This window comes from Thamnophis elegans, chromosome 8, assembly GCF_009769535.1.
Source record: "Thamnophis elegans isolate rThaEle1 chromosome 8, rThaEle1.pri, whole genome shotgun sequence".
Lineage (NCBI taxonomy): Eukaryota > Metazoa > Chordata > Lepidosauria > Squamata > Colubridae > Thamnophis > Thamnophis elegans.
The window spans coordinates 46,911,325-46,932,205 of NC_045548.1; the positions used below are offsets into that span (position 1 = coordinate 46,911,325).

Here is a 20,881-nt window from a genome sequence, read left to right on the forward strand (position 1 = left end):
CCAGTCTATATAATATGAATTTTCGGTCAGTCTAAGATTACAACTTTGGACCTGAGAGCAGCAAAGAATGTGATTTATCCGCTCACATAAAAGCAATTGAAAGGAAGGCTTTGGATGCTAAGTTGCTTGCTTCACAATGTTTTGGCTCATTGATCTTTTAACTTTATTTTTTTAGTAGTATTAATGGTAATTTTATAGGTAGGTTTGCAGTTTTAAATGATGATTAATTTCTTTCTGACATCTTGTTTAAGTGAAGCCTGTATGAGAATCCATCCTTGCATCGCAACTAAGCTGAAATAACAGGTAGAAGTTGTTCCCTATTACAGTGACATTAAGCATGAAGTAAAAGCAGGGTTGCATATCCAGTATCTGCTTTATGAAGCCAATTCTTGTTGCTACCTGATTTATTGTTCATGTAGCTACTTTATTCCAGTGCTTATGCACAACCCTACAGGATGAAAGGATTGTTATTGTTTGGCTGATAGGTGAATTTTCCTAGAACGTTATCACTCTAACATAAAATGCCATTCTTTAAACAAAGGAACACATAGCATTCTCATTTTATTTGTGTTATATTTTATATTAAAACTTAAAGTTCAATTTGATGAACACCAGATGCCCATACTGAACTTTGTAGTACACAAATCTAAGTAAATATTCTCAAGGTTGGGTCATGAATGCATTATTATTGTGAAATTCTGATATGATAACATAACTGCCATAATTGACAGGTGGATACATCAAAAGCAAAACACAAGTGTGCTAAATTTTTGGGTATTTTGTAGATATTTTAAAATATAATTCAATCACTGCGATCGAATCAGGTTTTCACTTTACATTTTCTTTCTTCCTTTTCCCCCCTTAAAGTTAAATTCAGGTTGGAATAACACATATAATGTCAAAGCTGAAATCTATCAAACTGAAAGAGCCAGGCTACATTTTCAACCCTTTTCCAATTGTCAATTTAAGTTAATTGAAAGCGAAAGGTCTCGGATTCAGGATTGGGCCATTTAAACACAAGCGTGCTGCTTTCATTTCGTAGAAGGGCAATCTCCCTGCACACACGTATTTTTAAAAGGTTCATTCATAATTCTCCCTTCACACTTCTATTGGAAATGACAGAATTCATTATTTTTGAGCTTCAAACTATTTTCCTCCAACTTGGGTGATGAATTGTATGAGATTTACTTCACAACATGACATGGCAGCCCTTGAGATTTTAAAATACTGTGAGCTAGCTGCCTGCCCTTTGTAACTTCTGAGGAGCAAGAGTAAAAGAAACTTTAGGCTGGCCCTCTGCGTCTTAGGATCTTAGGACGGATCACAAAGTAGTTTTAGGCCATCATGCGAACCATAATTTCAGAACCTTCAGCACCAACAACCAGAAGCTTTTGAGGGACAGGTTGTCCACTTTGTCCTGCTTTATTTCCATGGCAGTAATGAACCCAGCTAGTTCCTACTTTCCCCAAATATTCCAGTTGTATATTAATTGTGAAAAATGGCTTATGATTTGGTTTGGTATCTTCAAATTGTTCCTGAAAGATATGGATATGTAAATATATGTGTATAAACAATATAGAAGGCTGTATTTTTTAAGTCTGCCAACAACCGACTACTGTTAATATTTTGATGATGAATGTAATGGAACAAAATAGATGAAGTTTATCTCTAGGTTTTAAATCCATTTATATTGCCTTATTGCCAGTTTCAATTCTACAGAAACTTAAACATTTAACTTTATTTTCATGGCTATAGGTTATTTTTTCTGATTTTTCTTAAGGTTTGCATTCTATCTTTTGGACAGTCTAAAATTTGAGGGCTTCTAATGTGCCAAGGGTCCCAAAACTATTTCCACCAAGTTTCCTCCTCTACCTCTCTGTCTCTCATACACATACACATATACTTGAAACTGGAAAATAAATATGTTGCAAAGTTTCTGGACTGATTATTTGCTAAGCAAACAGGAATGCTGTTATTCTTATTTGCATTTCAGTCCAGCACTTAGTATAGGAGTGAAACAAGTCTCTACTTTACCACAGGAGCGTGCAGGTCAGACACAGACACATGTTCTAAGAGCTCTGAAAGTGAGACTTATTAGATTGTTCCAGATAAACAACTTAAGTATATATCAGTGAGCTGATTAACATAATTATGATTAGCATAAGTGCACCAGCATGCCTATCTTTCCTATCCTAATGTCCCCATTTATTTGTACCCCTTTCCTGTGTTCTTATTCATGTTTCCTCTTATTCCTGTTATCTTGTACATGAGTGACAAACTAACTAACTAACTAAATATTTTGAATACTGTAAATACTGTAAATAATATTCAGATTTTAACTGGGATATGACAAGACATATGTACTTCACAAGGCATTCATTTTGATTGTAGGAGCCAACTGGGAAGCATTGTGTATGAAACATTGTAGCAATTCGTCTCATGATGTTTGATTGGTAGCATTTCATTTCTTTCCTTCATAAAGGACAAATGAGGGAAGATATATGGCTACTCTTCAATTATACGAACCCCTCATTCCAGAGTACAGGTCATGGAATCACGATAATAAATTAAGGAAAACTTTCTAATAGTAAGAGCAGCTTGACAGTTGATTCCCCTGCCTCATTAGTGGGACATCTTCTAGCAAAATCTGAATAGACATTTGCAAAGGAAGCTTAAATTTGGATTCCTGCAATGAGCAGAAGGTTGGATTTAATGGCCATGTGGCCCCGTCTGACTTTATGCTATAATAATCAAAGTGATGGGCATACCTTGATTTTCCTTTCTAAATTTATCAAGTGTACAGAATTGGCTGGATTAGTAAAATAGAGTTGCCAATAACTAGACTTGGACAGTAATATTTCTTCCTGTGGTACCTAGCCGCGTTTCCAGATTTGGTTCTGGATGCTGTATCAGATCTAACATCAGATTAACAGAGTTTGAAGGGACTTTGTGGGTCAGCTAGTCGAATCCCCTGCCCAAGCAGGAGACCCTACACCATTTCTGACAAATGGCAGTCCAATCTTTTCTTGAAAGCCGCCAGTGATGAAGCTCCCACAACTTCCAAAGGCAAGCTGTTCCATTGGTTGATTGTTCTCACGGTCAGAAAATTTCTCCTTATTTCTAGGTTGAATCACTTCTTAATTAACTTCCATCCATTATTCCTTGTCTGGCTTTTGGATGCCTTGAAAAATAGTTTGACGCCTTCCTCTCTGTGGCAGCCCTTCAAATATTGGAACACTTCTATCATGTCTCCCGTGGTCCTTCTCTTCAATAGGCTTGCCATGCCCAGTTTCTGTAATCCTTCTTCATATATTTTAGTCTCCATTCCCCTAATCAACTTGGTTGCTTTTCTTTTTCTAGAATCTCAACATCTTTTTTATAGTGTGCCGACCAAAAATGGATGCAGTATTTTAGGTGTGGTCTTACTAAAACTTTATAGAGTGCTATTAGTACCTCACTTGATCTTGATTGTGTTGCGTCCTCCTGACTCAGCCAGCAGCCAAGCCACCCCCTGCCGCAACCTGATTGGTCCAGGCACGGTTGGCTGCCGGTGGGAGAATTGCGCCTCTCCCATTGGCTGGCCGCCTGACAGCTATCCATATAAATAGCTGTCAGGCGGCGCTGTCCCACGCGTGAGTCCTGAATAGTTGTTGCTGTTAAACCTGTTGAATAAAGTTCTGGAAATCACCTCACACCTCGCCATCCCTCTATTAATGCAATTTAGGATTGCATTGGCTTTTTTGGCTGCCACACACTGCTGGTTCATATTTAGCTGGTTGTCCACTAAGACTCTAAGATCTCTATCATAGTTACTGCTATTAAACCTGGTTTCACCCAGTCTATATGTGTACTTTTGGTTTTTCTTGCCTAAGTGTAACACTTCACTTTTCTTTACATTGAATTTTATTTTGCTAGATAATATATTAAATAATAATATTTCTTCCTATGGTACCTAGTCTCATCTCCAGATCTGATTCTGGATGCTGTACTTCAAGGAGGATTAAAACATACGAAAGAAACTTGGAGGATAGCATAGTATAGCATAGCAGGAAGAAATTCAATAGATTTAATCTAGGTCAGGGAGCTGACTTAGGATTTACTCAAGGCCTGAAGGCTGGATCTGGTCCATGGGGTACTTAGATCTGGCCCACAGGGCTGCCCTGGAAACAGTGAAGGATTGGTGCCTCTGCCAGTGGAAATGGAGGTCGGAAAGGCCTTCCCAACTGTGTTTTCAGAAGGCCATTGCAGCTGAAAATGGAGCTCATGAGGACTGCAAGCAGCACTCCCAAGCTCCATTTTCACTGGCAGAAGGATGCAGGAAGCCGAAGCAGCTAAAATGGAGCTCATGAGGGCCATGGATGGTACATTCCTTTTTCTCTGGCAGAGACCATCAAGCTGAAAACGGAGCTCAGGAGCCTGTTTTCCATGGCAGAGCACTCGGGCCACCATAGGCGCCCCCAACACAAGTGACGTCGAGAGCCATGCCCACCATGGCCACACCCACCTCAGCCCACCAAGGTCAAACACAACCCTTATATAGCCCTCACTGAAATCGAGCTTGATGCCCCTGGTCTAGATGTTAATGACCTAGTTAAGAAAAAAGTAAATTTCAGTTAAACTTTAGGAAACAGTTACACCACTTCAGCAATGAAGTTAGTTATCTTGGAAGATGAAGGTAGATTCATTTTTGCTAGGGGGCTTTATGTATCAACTAGATCAGTATTTCTCAAACTAGGCAACTTTAAGATGTGTGTATTTCAACTTCCAGAATTGGCTGACTAAGAAATTATGGAAGTTGGTCTCAATGCAACTTAAAGTTGCCAAAATACCAAGGAACATTGAACTAGGCATATCTTTTTGTAGAGGCTCTGCTTTGGATAGGGAAGTAGAAATAAATGTACTGAGTCTGAGTGCCATATGTAGTGCTAATGTTTCATACTATTTCATTCTGTTTTCAGTGAATCAGTCATAGCATCAAGTGTTTGGGGGTATCTGCAGGTTTTGATATATGGATTTTGCGCATACCTTTGCCTAATAGGTTTTTCCTATGCAATTTTCCTAAATATCTGCAATATCCTTTTTTTCTCATAGAAGCACATTTTATGCATATTATATTTACACAACCTTCTCAAATAAGTGCTGCTTTGCACAGACTTTCCTTCACAATAATAATGTATAGCAGAAGACCGTTTACTGTTGCTGCCTGTGATGTGGCTAAATACGTTTTGGAAAATTGTAGCATGTTGAGTAATACCCATAACTAGTCGTATCTGTAAGGCATGGCCATTGTGATAGGTGATAGGTGGATGAATCACACTGTTATAGCTACCATCTTGACTTCTTAAACCCTTGTCTTTTGCGTAGTTAGCTCTAGATACCCAGCATAGAGCAAGGAGGAAGTAAGGATGGGAATTCCAGGAGTTAAGTCCACACGTCCTAAAATATCCAAGGTTGAGAAATACTGGGTTAGTGATCTGGACTAGTTATATTCATTCATCTGTAATTCTCCATGCCTGTGAGCAATAGGGTTTGGATATGTTCATGTTGATGTCCCCAAATGGTTGCAGTACACATTCAAATTCAGCATCATTCATGTTCTTCAAGAAACAGTTTATAATACAATATTATCCCATGGCTTCCAACACATGACTCATTCTTTGGCACTAACTTGTTTTTTCCTCCATTTATGCACCTTCTAAATTAAGTTGTCCAACATTGATTTCTTCCAAGAATCTGCCTGTTTATTTTTTTTAACTAGCCCTGATGTATTTTTTTTCCTAATGTGGCTAAAGAATTATGTGTCTTATATTTTTAAAGAATCTAAATCTATCAGTACCTGGATGGAGGGTTGATGTGTGAGATGAGATAGGCCATTGACGATCTCCTCTCACTGACGAGAAGCATTTAATTCTGTTATTGGTATATGACATTCTAGATCACTGTTGAAAATCAATAAGCTGCTAAAGGTCAGCCTTACAGCTTGACCTAAATCCATTTAGAGCCACTTTATATACCTCATTAGTAATGTAATTTAAAGCTAAAATGCCTTACCCACATACTGTTATATAGTGTCATTAGTATGTTTATTTTTATTTTTCCCGTCACAGAGTGTCTTGATAACTCTGTACGTGCCCAGTGGTCTCTAGACACCTACATTTACAGAATAAATAGATCAGAGGTTTTTGCATTGTGGTCCAGAAAGCTTTTCCTGCTGGTTTGCAAACAACTGATGGATGACTTGATGGTATATCTTCTTCCTTATTTACAGTGAGTAAATTGTATTAGTAGAAACTAAAAACCCATTTAAATTTTTCCCTTCTCATATTATCTATATGAGTAATTGCAGTAATTTCAAAACAATTATATGCACTTTTGAGCATGAGAAGTGAGCTTATGCAGAAATGTCTGTCTACTATAAAATAATTCATAGTACAACTTAATAACTTAATAATACAAGAACATCTTTGCACATATCTAGTGAGTTTATTGAAAATTCCAAGGAAGTGCATCCTATTAAGAATCAAGTGATGATTAGCATTTTATGAGAAATTATTCTCTCTGCTTCTTCCAGATTATTGACGTATAATTAAGTTGGATAAAAAATGATTTCAGACATTTGTTTATTTATTGAACACGGGAATAAAAAGACTTATAGAATTTGAGTAGGTTAGCTTTATTAAGAGATATATTTGTTCCTATGAATTGATCATGTGTTATCACGATCATATAAAATCTTAGCAACCACACAGATACATTTTTTTTCTGTGATGATCTGTCTCTCAAGTAGCCCTTCTGATCATCTAATGGAACAGCCGTTGCTATTGTCACTGAGTCCACCCCCTAGTGCTTGTTGTCCCTTTCTTTTTCCTTGTCATAGCACTAGAGCCTTCCCAAGAAGGCTTTGAATAATCTCTAAAAGTACCCAGATGAACCATTATGAGCCCTGCAGTTTTCCCCAGTGGTGCAATTCAGGCCTAACTGCATACAGTCCCCAAACTCTGCAGTTAAAACTCACAGAAGTGCAGAGTTAAGGATGATATGGGGCATATGATATGGCTTTGAAAAAGCTGCTTATGAATGGAAAGCAGCTTGCTTTGAACCATTTATGCATTTCTGTTGAAATTTCCACTTTTGCAGCCCTGAAATGGCAGAAATATGCACTTCCCATGCCCCCCCCCAAAAAATCCAGAGCATTCTATATTAAGTTCTTTTGATCATATTTTGTTAAATGCCTCAAAATTCTTTTGTATAATTAGCTGGTTCATTATCTTATTGTGGATTCAATAGGTGCTCCATCTATTTTCCCCCAGTTGCCCAGCCATATTTATTGGATGTGGTTGCAGAAAATATTCTTCATTCTAACCTGCCATCTTCTAGATCCCTTTGACTACAGTTCCCACCATGTCCCATCAGCATGAATATGAGTGCAAACCAGGGAAGGTGTAGTTTAAGGCTCCTAAAAACACTTTACAGTGGTCCTTAACTTACAAGAGTTCATTTAGTGACCATTTGAAGTTATAACACCACTAAAAAATGACATGTCTTTTTTTCACTTGTATAACCATTGCAGAATCCCCACGGTCATGTAATCAAAATTCAGATGCTTGGCAATTGACTCATAGTTATGATGGTTGCAGTGTCCCAGGATCACATGACCACCTGTTGCAAACCTCTGACAAGCAAAGTCAATGGGGAGCCAGATTCACTTAACACTGGTGTTACTAACTTAACAACTGTAGTGATTCACTTAATAACGGTGGCAAGAAAGGTCATAAAATAGAGCAAAACTTTGTTTAACAAATATCTCACTTAGTAACACAAATTCTGGGATCAGTTGTGATCATAAGTAAAGAACTATATTTATCAGGGACAGGTTGTAATTGTTTTTAAAGCTAATCAGTGGATTTTGTTATACATAGCAAGTTTGTTCTACCATTTGGCAATTCTTCAGAACCTCAAGAAAGCACTTTTTTCTCCATTGACAAAAGTGTTTACCCTATGTGTGTAGGAAATGCTTTGGAGACTTTAGTTTTATAAGAACACATTATTCTGGAATGGAGGAAGGCTGATATCGTGTTAGAGAATTCATCAATGATCAATGATGCCAGTGTCTCATGTAATTGTAGTTGCATATGTTTTATTATTTTTCAAATAATTTTAATGAAACACAAAAATATGTGAGTATGCTGTATGCGTTGTATCTGACTCTGTTTAAAGTGGGAGAACAGAAGATTGTGTGATTAGCATTTCGAAAATGCGGGTATCATATTAGACCTGTTAGATGAAGAAATGGGTTTGTTCAGTGGTGAAATTCAGTTTTTTTTACTACCGGTTCTGTGAGTGTGGCTTGGTGGGCATGGCAGGGAAAGGATGCTGCAAAATCTCCTTTCCCACCTAACTCCAGGAGAGGGATTCTGCAAAATACCCATTCCCCCCCACTCTGGGGGGGGGGGGAGGATATTGGAGCCAGCCAGAGGTGGTATTTTCTGGTTCTCTGAACAAGTCAAAATTTCTGTTACTGGTTCTCCAGAACCTGCCAGAACCTGCTGAATTTTACTCCTGGGTTTTTTCTACATGGAGACAGATGTTTACATATTCTGGGAAATAGGTTGTTGCAAGGCAAAATTTATGAGGACAACTCCAGATTTGTTCTGCATCAAACAAATTTGCTGAAATCATTGGGTCTTCAGTTAAACTTCTTGACTTAGTAGATTCGGTCTAAGTATAACTCCTAGAATTTTCTAGGATGGAATTTAGAAATTCTTCCTGGCAGGAGAAAATATTTTTTGTTGGTTGCTTGTAAATATTTGCCAGTCATATCTGCTGAAACAATTGTCCTGATGGCCAATATCATGCCAAAAGAGCTGAACAGAGTGAGTGAGTGAGTGAGTGGATTATTTCAATAAAAGGTTGAATTATGCTATATCCAAGCCTTCTGGTGGCCAAGAAACTACTTGCATTGTTGGCATGGTGTTAGTCCATCTGTAGATTGTGCTAATTCAACATAATCGAGAATTCTGAAGCCCCCTGTCAAATACAAGTCACATTGATCATGAAATTAAAAAGATTAGGATGCAGCCTAGGTCCAGTCAGTTTAAGGTTGTTTCAGTCTCATTTAGGATTCAGCCTCCTGTCTGGATCCAGCTCATAGCTTGTGTATTTCAGTTCTTTCCACATTGTATTACCTGGGTGCTGAGCTAGCAATTGGTATTAACAATCTACTGCATTTGTAGGAGATCTCATTTTATTTAATCCTTTTGTTGTCATTCCCTCTGCAATAGCAAAAACAGCTGCATACTCCCCGAAGCTCAGGTTTGTTGATGAATCGAAAAGAATTTGCAGAACTTGCGAGAATGGGACTTATGAGATTGGTTGTGGTTGGCATTCTCATATGTGATTTCCCCCCCCTTTTTTCTTTCTCTTTTCTCACCCCCCATCCCCTTTTAATTTTGTTTGAGATTGAATTTTAGAAAGAGCTTTGTTCCAGGCATAGCTTTTGGCAGTGGGCTGCAGAGATGAGATTTCGTTGAATCATGTACGAACAGAAAATATGTGAAAATTGAAATGACAAGGTAGAGTAGCTTGGTTGTTGAAGTACATAAAATAACTAGGTTTGCAGAGAAATGAGAAGGATTGTATATGTAGGTGTTTGTGAATCTTGAGTCACAGTTTTTGTTAATATGCTTATAGATTATAAACATATAGTTATATATTATAAACATAAATGAATGAAATCTATTCAACCCCCCCCCCCAATAACTGTTGCAGGTATTTTATTGTCTGATGAAATGGAGCAAACAGTTGAAGAAAGGTGGATAAAATATTGATAAATATGCTATTTGTCAGCGTTTTTATTATTCTGTATAATTTCTACATCATATCACTGTGTCGCTTACTCCAGCGATAGGGAATTTGTACCTGGAAATAGCTTTCCCTGCACAGATCATCTGTTCCATGAATATAAAAGGTTTATATGAATGAATAAATTCTATTATTCCCAGCTTTCACTGAGCGCAGTATAGCAAAGTTGTAGACTGTGAAGTCTCCATTTTCCCCCCACTTTCCTCCTATTTTATAGACCTCAAAACTGAAGCATGAATCTGCATTTATGTAGGGTGTATTGCTATATATTTCAGCAGCGGTGTTAACAGATTCTGTTTTCTCAACATTTTCACATTTGCTATTAGGAATATGTAAAGCTACAAATGAGTGATTTGATTCAAAATATTTGATCATCATTTCTTCAAATAAACTTTTGAACCAATTCAAAGTATCAAATCAAATTAGGTGCCTCTGAATTACTTTGGAAAATTCAGAAATGATTTGGAGATCTGGTGGACTCTCTAGCCTTGAAGAGACTCAGACATTGCATCAGCTTTCCTCCTGCAAAGGGATAAAGTTGAGGGGGCAAATTGACTGGTATGGTAATGTTTCTTCATCCACCATTATATTTTAAATCTTCAGAAACATATGTTTATAAAGCAACAGGTCACCAGCATATGAATACATTCATATAGCAATAGCAGTATTAATCTTTATTAATTGTTTGATTTATCTTGAACCCATCTTAAAAAACTTTGGGTTGCTAACAGTACAAAACCAAACCAAAGTTGTTCAGGAATCAAAAGGCATGTATTTTGATCCAGGAATGATTAATTTGCGCAGTTGTACAAACCATGCAGCATATGAAAAATGTATTGAAGAATCCTTAGCTGTTTACAGTTCTGGATTTATTACATCACATTATCTATACTCATAATGGGCTACACAGGCTACACAGGCTTCTTTTTTGGACAGTTACCTTCTTATAGACTTTTGTTCTTCATGGTTCATAATGGTCAGTAGAAGGATCTAAATGGGTTGTTCCTAAAAAAGAAGAGAAAAGGGGAAATTGAGAGAAAATATGTCTCGGATATCTGATTTCCTTCCAGTTATAGTGGTAATCTTGGTGCGCAATGCTGGGAAAGATTCTTCTCTTGGTAGGTACATCTGGTGGAGATGTAGGAACTAACCATTTTGATGACAGCTTCTCTTCTAAGTGAAGTCAAGTTAGTTTCTCTTCACCTCATAGAAGTTGTGAAGTGAAGTATTTTGTTGTTTTGGCTGAGAGATTTCCAAAGGATTTTTGAAAGTCTTAACAATACATTATTTATTAGTCTATTGCTAGCTACATGCTTGCTAACAAAGTCTGGTCTTTCTCTTCAGAAGCTAAGTTGGATCTACCTCTGTAAGGTATTTTTTTCCCTATGTTCTTGATAATTTTACCCTACATAAGGTTCTGAATCTATATTTTGCTGCCCGCTTTCCTGAACCGTTCTCTGCTGGGTAATGGAGATCAAATTGCTGATTCCTGCAATTATTATCAGTGGGGAATTGTAATCGTTATCAGGATTACTGGGGTCATGTGGATAAAACTCATCTCCCATCCAGCTGGCCTGATCACAGAACTGCTGAGGCCTAGGGAAGAGAAAGGATTTAACATTACACATATCCCCTAGTGAATTCCTGTAGAAAAACATTGGTCTTTAACAGAATCACTAGGGGGAATGTGTGCCTGAGGCTAATGCGTCTCAGTAAGTCTATCTCTGACAGTATATGTGTGGTGTATGTCCTGATCCAGTTCACAAGGCCTACCCATCAGCCTCACACATTCCTTGATATCTTCGGAATGATTATCTGTTATTTCTTAAACTTTCTGAATATAAGGATAATCCTATACTGTGGTATGAGTTAGTATCTTAAAAGTACGGTTGATATTGGAAGGTTGTACATTTTAGTTAAAACATTAATTTTAATTGCTGGGAACTATTTTGGCATTTGTTAACTGTGGCATGCGTTTACATGAGCATTTTATCCAATGAATGCTGCTTTTTCTTCTAATACTCCCTTTCCTGTCTCTTTGTTTTGAAGGTTCACTTTTGTCTCTTATCAGGTTGTTTCCAGTTCCAAGAGAGGTGGGGATTTCTCAGAATTGAGACTTTATCAGTGTTTGCTTAGAACATATTGCTTTTCTGCCATAAAAATAGCTATATAGCTTACAATGGCTATAAACATATGGATCAGATTTTTTCCCCAAGCAAGCTTAATGTAATTTCTTCAATAAAGTCTGATAGGAAACTCTTTCAGTGATTATTTTCAGTATTAAAGCACTTACGATAATGATAATTATGATGGCTATTATTACAAGTTTTTAAAAACTGATTTTTATTAGGATATATTTTTTCTTCTTATATCACATACCAATTCTGTGATTTTGAGTCATTTTATAAATGGCCTCAAGATGCTTCCACAGATACAGACAGCAAAAATATTACCTATGTTAAGGCTTCAAGGAGCAGAAGAAAAGACACTTGCTTGGTAATAATCTGCAAATAACCAGAAAAAGAACTTTGCAAGGAACTTTTTGACCTGGGTTGAGTTGACTACATTAACTGCTTCATGGCTTGGAAGAGTGAATCAAAGGAGTATTTCTTCACAGAGATCTAATATCCAATGCTAAGTTTATTATTATTATTTTAATTCAATTAAATGATAAATTTTATCATATTTCCTTCAGCATCTTCAAAGGTTGTCTATTCAGAAATGTAAATAGAATGCAATTAAAAATGAATTGATATATTAAATTGTAAGTAAAAGAATATGCTTTAGTTAGTAATGTCTAAGCCAGATGTATTTATCTTCTAAGCAGTCTGCATAACATGAGGTTAGATAATAGCAGAGTTTGATTCTGAGGCAAGTAACGTATTAATTTTTTGCTAGTTAATAACATGGCACTAACCTCCCCCAAAATCTAAATTATAACATTTAATTCAGTTATGAATACGTAATATAAAGACTCAATTTCATTAATCAGGCTAAATTGTCAGTCAGCAAACAGTTTGACTTTTTAAAAAATAAATATATTTCTTAAGCGATGCAAATATAAAAGTGTGCTTAAAAGAAGTAACTCCTCCTTTGATTACACTGGTGCTAATACATGTTTTCATCACCTTACATTAAAATCTTATTGGATCAGAATTACTTTTTAAAATTTATATTCTGATTGAATCTGTTGGTAGATTCCCACTTTTAAAACATTTCTTTTGTTTATTTATATCCTATCATCATCAGGTTTTATAAATAATTCAAGGCAATGAACATATCTAACGTATGTCCCTCTTATACAGTAACAGTTCTATGAGTTGGGTTAGGCTGAGCCCAAAGGCAGATGTGAATGGCTCAGTCATCCATCTGGCTTTCATGCCTAAAATGGGCATAACAGGCTCCTGGTTTCTAGCCTGGTGCCAACCACTAGACCAGTGGTTCTCAATCTGTGGGTCGGGACCCCTTTGGGGGTCGAACGACCCTTTCACAGGGGTCACCTAAGACCATTGGAAAACACATATTTTCAATGGTCTTAGGAACCGAGACACCAATTTTATGGTTGGGGGTCACCACAACATGAGGAACTGTATTAAAGGGTCGCGGCATTGGGAAGGTTGAGAACCACTGCACTAGACCAAACCGACTCTTATTCCATTAATAGGATGGTGGCCTTAATCCACCCCCCCCTCTATGTATATGTATGTATGGCTATATATATAAATAATCCTGCAGCACAAAGAAAAAGAATAATGAGTATTATTAATGTATTATTCTACAGTATCCAAGAGACGTGTGATCCAATTTTGTGGTGTAAATTCTATGGTCTTTCTGAAGAGCCTAAGTAATTTCTCCAGCAAGGGGGTGATTGTCCATCGGTGGCCCTTCTCTACTCCAATATACTCCAAATGTCTCCAGAATTATGGACTCTATGGAGCAGACTTTGAAAGATATGGCTTACAAGGGAAATGGTCCTTACCTTGTCAACCTGGCTTTTTCTTCAGGTTTTTGATTCATAGATTTAGGTAAACTCTGTTGTTAGCAATTGTAATGTATCATTTTCCTCATGGTTATGGGCTATTGTTTTTAAGCATTTGGCTTTTAATTTCTGCATGCGGTCCAAAGTCACTTCTGTGGGATGAGTGGCCATATTCTATATTTATATTAAGTAAATAAACTTAAATAAATAAGTAGGAAAACTTCGCTGTAAGAATTGAAGTCTAGTATTACTTGATTTGTCCCTAATTCTCAATGCTAATTAATTTTATTATATTGATACTTCATAATAATTACTATAAAGCAATAGACAGGAAGTATAGGTTCTATCAAATACAGCATTTTAATAATGACCAGCCTTAAGATGATTGTTAAATAATACTGTATTTCACTTACATCTTGTTTGTTTCAGTTGTTATGAGACAGCAGAGTGGTTATTTTTAGCATTATAGCAGCAATTTCAGTGACATTCAAGCCCAGCCACTAAAAATCATTTGTTCATGAGTGACAATCAGAATTCTTTGGGTTAAAAGAGCTTCTTGAAATATATTTATCTATTTGCCTTTTCATTCTAGGCAGAGTTGAGATAGAATGATATGGATAAATGTTACTCAGTAAAATTGGTGGGGATTTGAATCTGGGTCTTCTTAGGCTAATAATTTAACTGCAGTTTTTTTGAGGGCTGAGATGGGTATGGAAAAATTAGTTATATGATATTCTTTAGCTACAAGCATTGCTTGGTTCCAAGGACTGCCATTAAAAAGCACAGCTATATAAACAACTTGGGATATGATTACTTTAGTGCATTTTTCTGGCTTTATGCCATTTTATTGCCCTTCTAATGGCTATTAGATTAGGTGTGTAAGACCTCTGGAAATGTACACATTGAAATGTACAAGAAAGTAAATGGTTCCCACAGAGAATCTCACTTTTCTTTACTACAGATGATGGAGAGACTAATTTACCTTGCATTGATAAGCCATATTATGGGTGATAAGTTTAAAAACAGGTTCATTCGTAGTTTTTATTATGCTCTATGCAGCTATGATTTTTAGTGCAGAAAAGGGACCCCACTGGGAGACTGACTGTTGTTGTAATCGAGTATTTTTATTTTTTCTTTAAAAAGACAAGGTAATGACATTTTTAATCCGAGTGCTATGAAAAGCTGTGCTAAATTACTTTTGACATTAATTTTTAAATAAATATATCTGGTATTACCCAAATAAATTTCAAAGATAAGATTAGCAGTAGTGCTTTCAAAAAACCAATGATAGCTTGGTAATTTTCAGCTTTCTATTTTGCATTCAGTGCAGTTCCTCCAGGGCAATAAAAGTAATAAAAAAAACACCTACCTGGTCAATGGAAGCTTTGCTTAGATCATTAGAATTTTGTTGGACCTGATTTACCACATTTTCTTTCTTTATTTAATGTAATGGATGCCTAGTAACTGCTATTCACCAAGCAATGTGCAGCCCATAATAAAACCATAAAAATACAAAAATAGAATTCAGAAACAGCACTAAGACTGCCAATATAAAGATGAGAGAACTAAAACAAGCTCGTACCAAGCCCTGATGTTCACAAGATTAAATGTTTCAAGGAATAAATTGGATTCTATTCATAAGTACAGTCATAGTGACATTTTAGCACAAGAGTACAATATATTTTAACAGTAAAATATATTTTACTGAGGCGCAAAAGCTTGTTTTGGGAAGTAGATGAATATACACTTTGGAAAAGAGAATCCATTTTAAGATTATTGCAATTACAAGTACATCATAATAATTAAAGCAGTTTTTCTGGCACAAGGTAAATGGCAGTCTAATGGAATAAACAAAATGATTTGTGCCTTTGATATGCATGTTTTATTTTAAATTCAAATAAGTTATTACATTTCAGTTACCAAGAATTTAATGCTTCTTGAAAATCATATTCTGTTCTTGTTTATTTGATAGAGTTCAGATCTGATGTGGGAACCTGGCTCAAGTTCTGCCATGAATTCAGTGTCTGGCTTTCAAGTTGATTGTTACATTTTTACCTATGTTCCATATGCATAAAATAGGAATAATAGTGATCTATCTGGGATGCTATGGTGGCAAAAGTAATAGAGTTTGAAAAATGTAACTCATATTATTAATATAACCATGATGATTTATATTATTTATAGATGTCCATGTTCCTTCTGATCTTAACCTTCTAGTGTGGTAGAGATGTGTAGTACAAATCAGTGGTGGGATTCAAATTTTTTTACTACTGGTTCTGTGGGCATGGCTTGGTGGACGTGGCTTGATGGGCATGGCAGGGGAAGGATACTGTAAAATCTACATACCTTCCCTACTCCAGGGGAAGGTTACTGCAAAATCCCCATTTACTTCCGATCAGCCGGGACTTGGGAGGCAGAGAATAGATGGTGGCAGGGCCAGTCAGAGACGGTATTTACTGGTTCTCCAAACTACTCAAAATTTCCGCTACTGGTTCTCCAGAACTGGTCAGAACCTGCTAAATACCACCTCTGGTACAGATTTGACACTGAAATAATTTCTGCTGCAGTGGGAAGAATCGAATGACATATGAAAAAAAAACAGTTTGAATTTGTTGAATTACTTTGGCTTAATGGATCCCAGTTCAGTAAATTACAGTCCTAATATTAGCTTTATGGAGAGCTAGGCAAAAATGTTAGTCTAATGAAGAACAATTTATTTAAGACAATTTTTGGCATCTTCTTTCTTCATTTATTAATACATAAATCCCTATCTTTGATGTCTTCTGATGTAGGACAGTCATGTTTGCTGGGATTGGAGATTATTCAACAGTGTTGGGGGCCAGAATCCCAGAGTCACAATTCTGGGTGAAGAAGGATAATAGGTAGCCAAGAGCACTATGCAATTCCTGATTCTAAAATGCAGTATATAGTACTTGATTCTCAGATGATAACAAAATGTTTGACAGCAAGATAAAATATAAAATAGAATTATTTATATCAACACATTTGGGACTTTTGACAGGGAACAATAATGAAAGTGCTTGAGGTCTCCTTCCAGGCACTCCAAAACTTCCAAGAAATAGGAGGTGGAAGAAGTATAAGGTACATTTGCTGCTTTGATTATTTATAAAAATAATAAAGGAAGTTGAAAATAAAAAATAACTATTTGAACAATTAGATCAATCAATATTTATCATTCAAAGCAATAAAACAAATAAGTAAAATAATAGTTCCTAGATTTATTTGATTTTTTTGGGGTTTCCTCAGAGACGAGTGGTCCTCAACTTATGATCACAATAGAGCCCAAAATTTCTGTTGCTAATTTTTGTGAATTTTGCCCCATTTTACGACCTTTCTTGTCACAGTTGCTGGCAAGTGAGTCATTGTAGTTGTTAAATTAATAACACGGCTGTTAAGTGAATCTGGCTTCCCCATTGACTTTGCTTGTCAGAAGGTCACAAAAAGTGATCACATGACTTTGGAACATTGCAACCGTCACATGACCATGTGATACCACTATAGTCATAAGTGTGAAAAATGGTGATAAATCACTTTTTTCAGTGTCACTGTAACTTCAAACAATCACTAAATGAGCTGTTGTAAGTTGAAGACTACCTAGGTCAGTGTTTCTCAACCTTGGCAACTTGAAGATCTCCGGCCTTCAATTCCCAGAATTCCCCAGCCAGCGAATGCGAAGTCTGGACATCTTCAAGTTGCCAAGGATGAGAAATACTGACCTAGGTAGTACACGGGTTTGAACTACATGAACTAAAACAAAACCCAAAAAATGCAAGGACAATAAAGATTAGCTTGTTACCTGATGAAAAATAAATAAAGTAGCTAGTATGTGCATGTGTCAAATTAGCATTTTAGCTCCAGGTCACATACTCTTTTAAAAGTCTGTAAGAATTCTGATACATTTCCTTGGTATAAACTTCAAATATATGATGCCTTGACTGCATTAAAAAAAAGAAGTAATGAAGAAATCATCTTCCTGTGTGAGCTACCTATACTCATATATCATCTTCAGAGTTCATGTTCCAGGTCCCTTGAGTGCTGAGATATTGTGAGGAAGTGGAAATAATCTGTAGTAGACCCATTGACTTTGAAGTATTTTTATTGAAGTATTTCTGGCACCATATTTACCATCTTTTTGATGCCAAACAAAAGCCTTTTTCTTCCTTCAGAGCATTAAATAGATTAATGCACAAATTTAAGATATATATGTTTCACAGAGCCTTTTCAACTATTCTGGTTTCTGCTTTTATTATTTGAATATTTAAATAATTTTGTTTATTCTGTGATAGAATTTAATGAATATTAAAAAAGTTGTTTTTTAATGTATTACAACTATTATATTATATTATAATAATGTAATGTATTATAAACTGCTCTTTGGAGAGCAGTTTCTAATTTTAATAAAGAAATAAATGAATACCTTATAAATTAGAAAGTTGTAAACACATTAATATTCAGGCACCAACTCCCCAAAATTGATACATATAAAAGGAAAACTAGTTCTTGGTATTCTGAATCTCTGGTTCACACCAGGTTTATATTAACTAATTACAGCCATAACAATTCAACAGCACTAAAAGAAAGATGTGTGAACTACATAATACTTGTAACAATTGTAACAATATTGCACAGCTGCATAATTCTTCTGTTGATCTTGTGCAATCCTAATAAATTTCCATAGAGGTTGGGTATAGTAAATCATTGTCATAATGTGACTATAGCTTGCATTCTTGGAATTGTTTGAACTTCTGTCCTTTCAGAATATATCCAATATAGCTTTCCAAGGATGTACCCAAAATTCTGGCAACCTGATATTTTGGATGATAAGAGAGAAGCACTGAGAACTCAAATCTTGATCATGTTGGTCAATATTCTCTCTCAAACCTCTTCAGAGCTCATAGACAGGAATGGTATTTAGAAGTATCAACATTATTTAAGGAAGGTTAGTTGTACATATTTCCAGACAACTGAAGACTCTTGGAAATGTCCAGAATGGTAAAAGCGAGAAAGAAAAATGCCAAGAAGGTCAGAGTGAGAAATCTCTACTATGTTAAGATTGCCTGCTGGTTAAAAAGGCTGCATAAGTGATCAGACAAGAAAAGGATCATTGCTCTGGTACATTGTGCGATTTCCTCTCAATCTGTCTATTCCTGACTATAGTGGTCTGTGCTGCCTGTATAAAAGCACAAATTTATAGCTAATGATATCATGCCATAATGTTTCCGAATTGAAAAATATTGAGCAGTTGATCATCATTTCAAAAAGAGAGTGATTTTTTTAACCACGGTGAAACAATCGTATTTGGGGACCACTATATTTTGTTTACATATTGGACTAACATAGAGGTATCTAGACAGGGACGTGCAGTCACTAGAGGCAGGGGAGGGGGGCCTCACCAGTCTCACGAGGAAAAGGAAAGAATTTTAAATAATTTTTTAAAAATAATTAAAAAGGCCAAGGTAGTTGCTGCCAGACTCCAAGTCACAGTGACTTTGAGTCTGCTTAATGTTAACTGTAGGGGGAGGCGAGAGAACTATGGGCCTCCTTTGCATAAGGAATTTTTCGCCTTTTAAGAGTTAAGCAAGGGTTAAAAAGCAAAAAAATTTCTATGCAAAGGAGGCACGTGATTCTCCCGTCTCCTGATCTTGGAGCAGCGAATCATGCCTTGCAGTTGAGCAGGCTTACGTTGGGCGGGTTATTTCGCTCTTGTCAGAAGAGACCGCACGAGAGCCGAGTCCGGGAGGAGTCAGTTCTTCAAGCAAACTTCAGGCTCGAGGGACCGCCTTCCCTCCCGCCGCTCAGTTTATTTTTTTGCAAAGGAGCTGGCGCTCCTGGAGGCTTCGGAGCAACAGCCGTGACTGTGGTGGGCTTTGACTCAGCTGGCTGGGTTTGGGATTCTACCACCCGGACGGGGTAGAAGGGGAAAGAGACTCTCGGGGCTGAAAACGCGGTGTCCTCCCCACCGCCCAAGCAGAAGGTAAGTGGGAACGGCGTGCTGCCTTTTTGGCCTCAGGCACATGTCAAGTTGCGGGTGGCCCTCTGCAGGCGCTCGGACGGCATGGCTGCCTGTAGTAGAAACTTTCGGGGGGGGGGGGGTTAAAGTCAAGGACTCTGTAAAAGGGCAAGTCTTTCAAAGTCTGTAAGACGCGGCGTGCGGCGTCCTTGTTTGAGTCCAAGATAAGGCAGAGTTAACCTCCAAGAGTTGCCTGTGACTGAGTTTTTCCCCCTTCTCTCTCTTTCGCTCTCTCGCTCTCTCCTTTCAACCCTCCACCTTGGACAAATCGCTGGCACCAAAATGTCTGCTTTATAGACTGGTGCTGGGAGATAGACCTTGATCTCGACCAGGTGAATCGTGAGGAGCAGGGAGGGAGGGAGGGGCTGCCTGCCTGCCTGCCTTCATGGAGTGCAAAAGAGAGAAACTGGTATGACTGAGGGTGGCAAGAGGTGCACGCCTGGGTTTTTGGGTGTGCTTGGTGTGTGTGTGTGTGAGGGAGTGAGTGTGTAAGTGAGTGAGTGCGGGGGGGAGGAGAGCCCAGAGTGGCAATCACTCACCTACTCTCCTCCCTGCCCCCGCCCCACACAGCTGGAGGGCCATGCTAGGGAAGAGGCCATGCTTCCAAAACTTCCTGCCCCTCTCGCTCGGCCAATGGGTGCCAAGAGCTGCCACCGCGACCGCCGCCGAGTGAGCACTTTCTCAGCCAAGGGACCGCAGGAGCCGCTGCAGCCGCTCCCCGGGGAGGACCTGAGCGCTCGCCCTCTTCTCCCTCACGGAGAAAGCGCATGCCGACCGGTGAGATGAGCGGGCCTCCACTTCAGGGCCCCGGCAGCAGGACTTTAAAGTCCCAACCCAGTCCTGCTCTATGGCGGACGTGGCACCGGGGCTTCGGCAGGGCTTTCGCACTTGCCTCACCGGCCATGAAGCTCACCGCACGTCTCTATATCTAGAAATACAGCAAGCTGCAGGATAATGTAAAATGAGCCCATGTTAGAATTAAATTAAGCAATTTACTTTTAAAAATGCAG

General features: G+C 37.6%; 1 protein-coding gene across 4 annotated transcripts in view; it reads left to right on the plus strand.

Annotated features, from left to right (window-relative positions):
• HNF4G (hepatocyte nuclear factor 4 gamma) overlaps positions 1-20,881 on the plus strand; it is a 70,623-nt gene that overhangs the window by 13,393 nt on the left and 36,349 nt on the right. The window contains exon 2 of one of the 4 annotated variants that reach the window (XM_032222783.1): positions 6,108-6,267. The exons of the other annotated variants lie outside the window; for them this stretch is intronic. The gene's annotated coding sequence lies outside the window, so the exon portion shown is untranslated. The remainder of the gene's footprint in view (positions 1-6,107; positions 6,268-20,881) is intronic. 4 annotated transcript variants of the gene reach the window in all.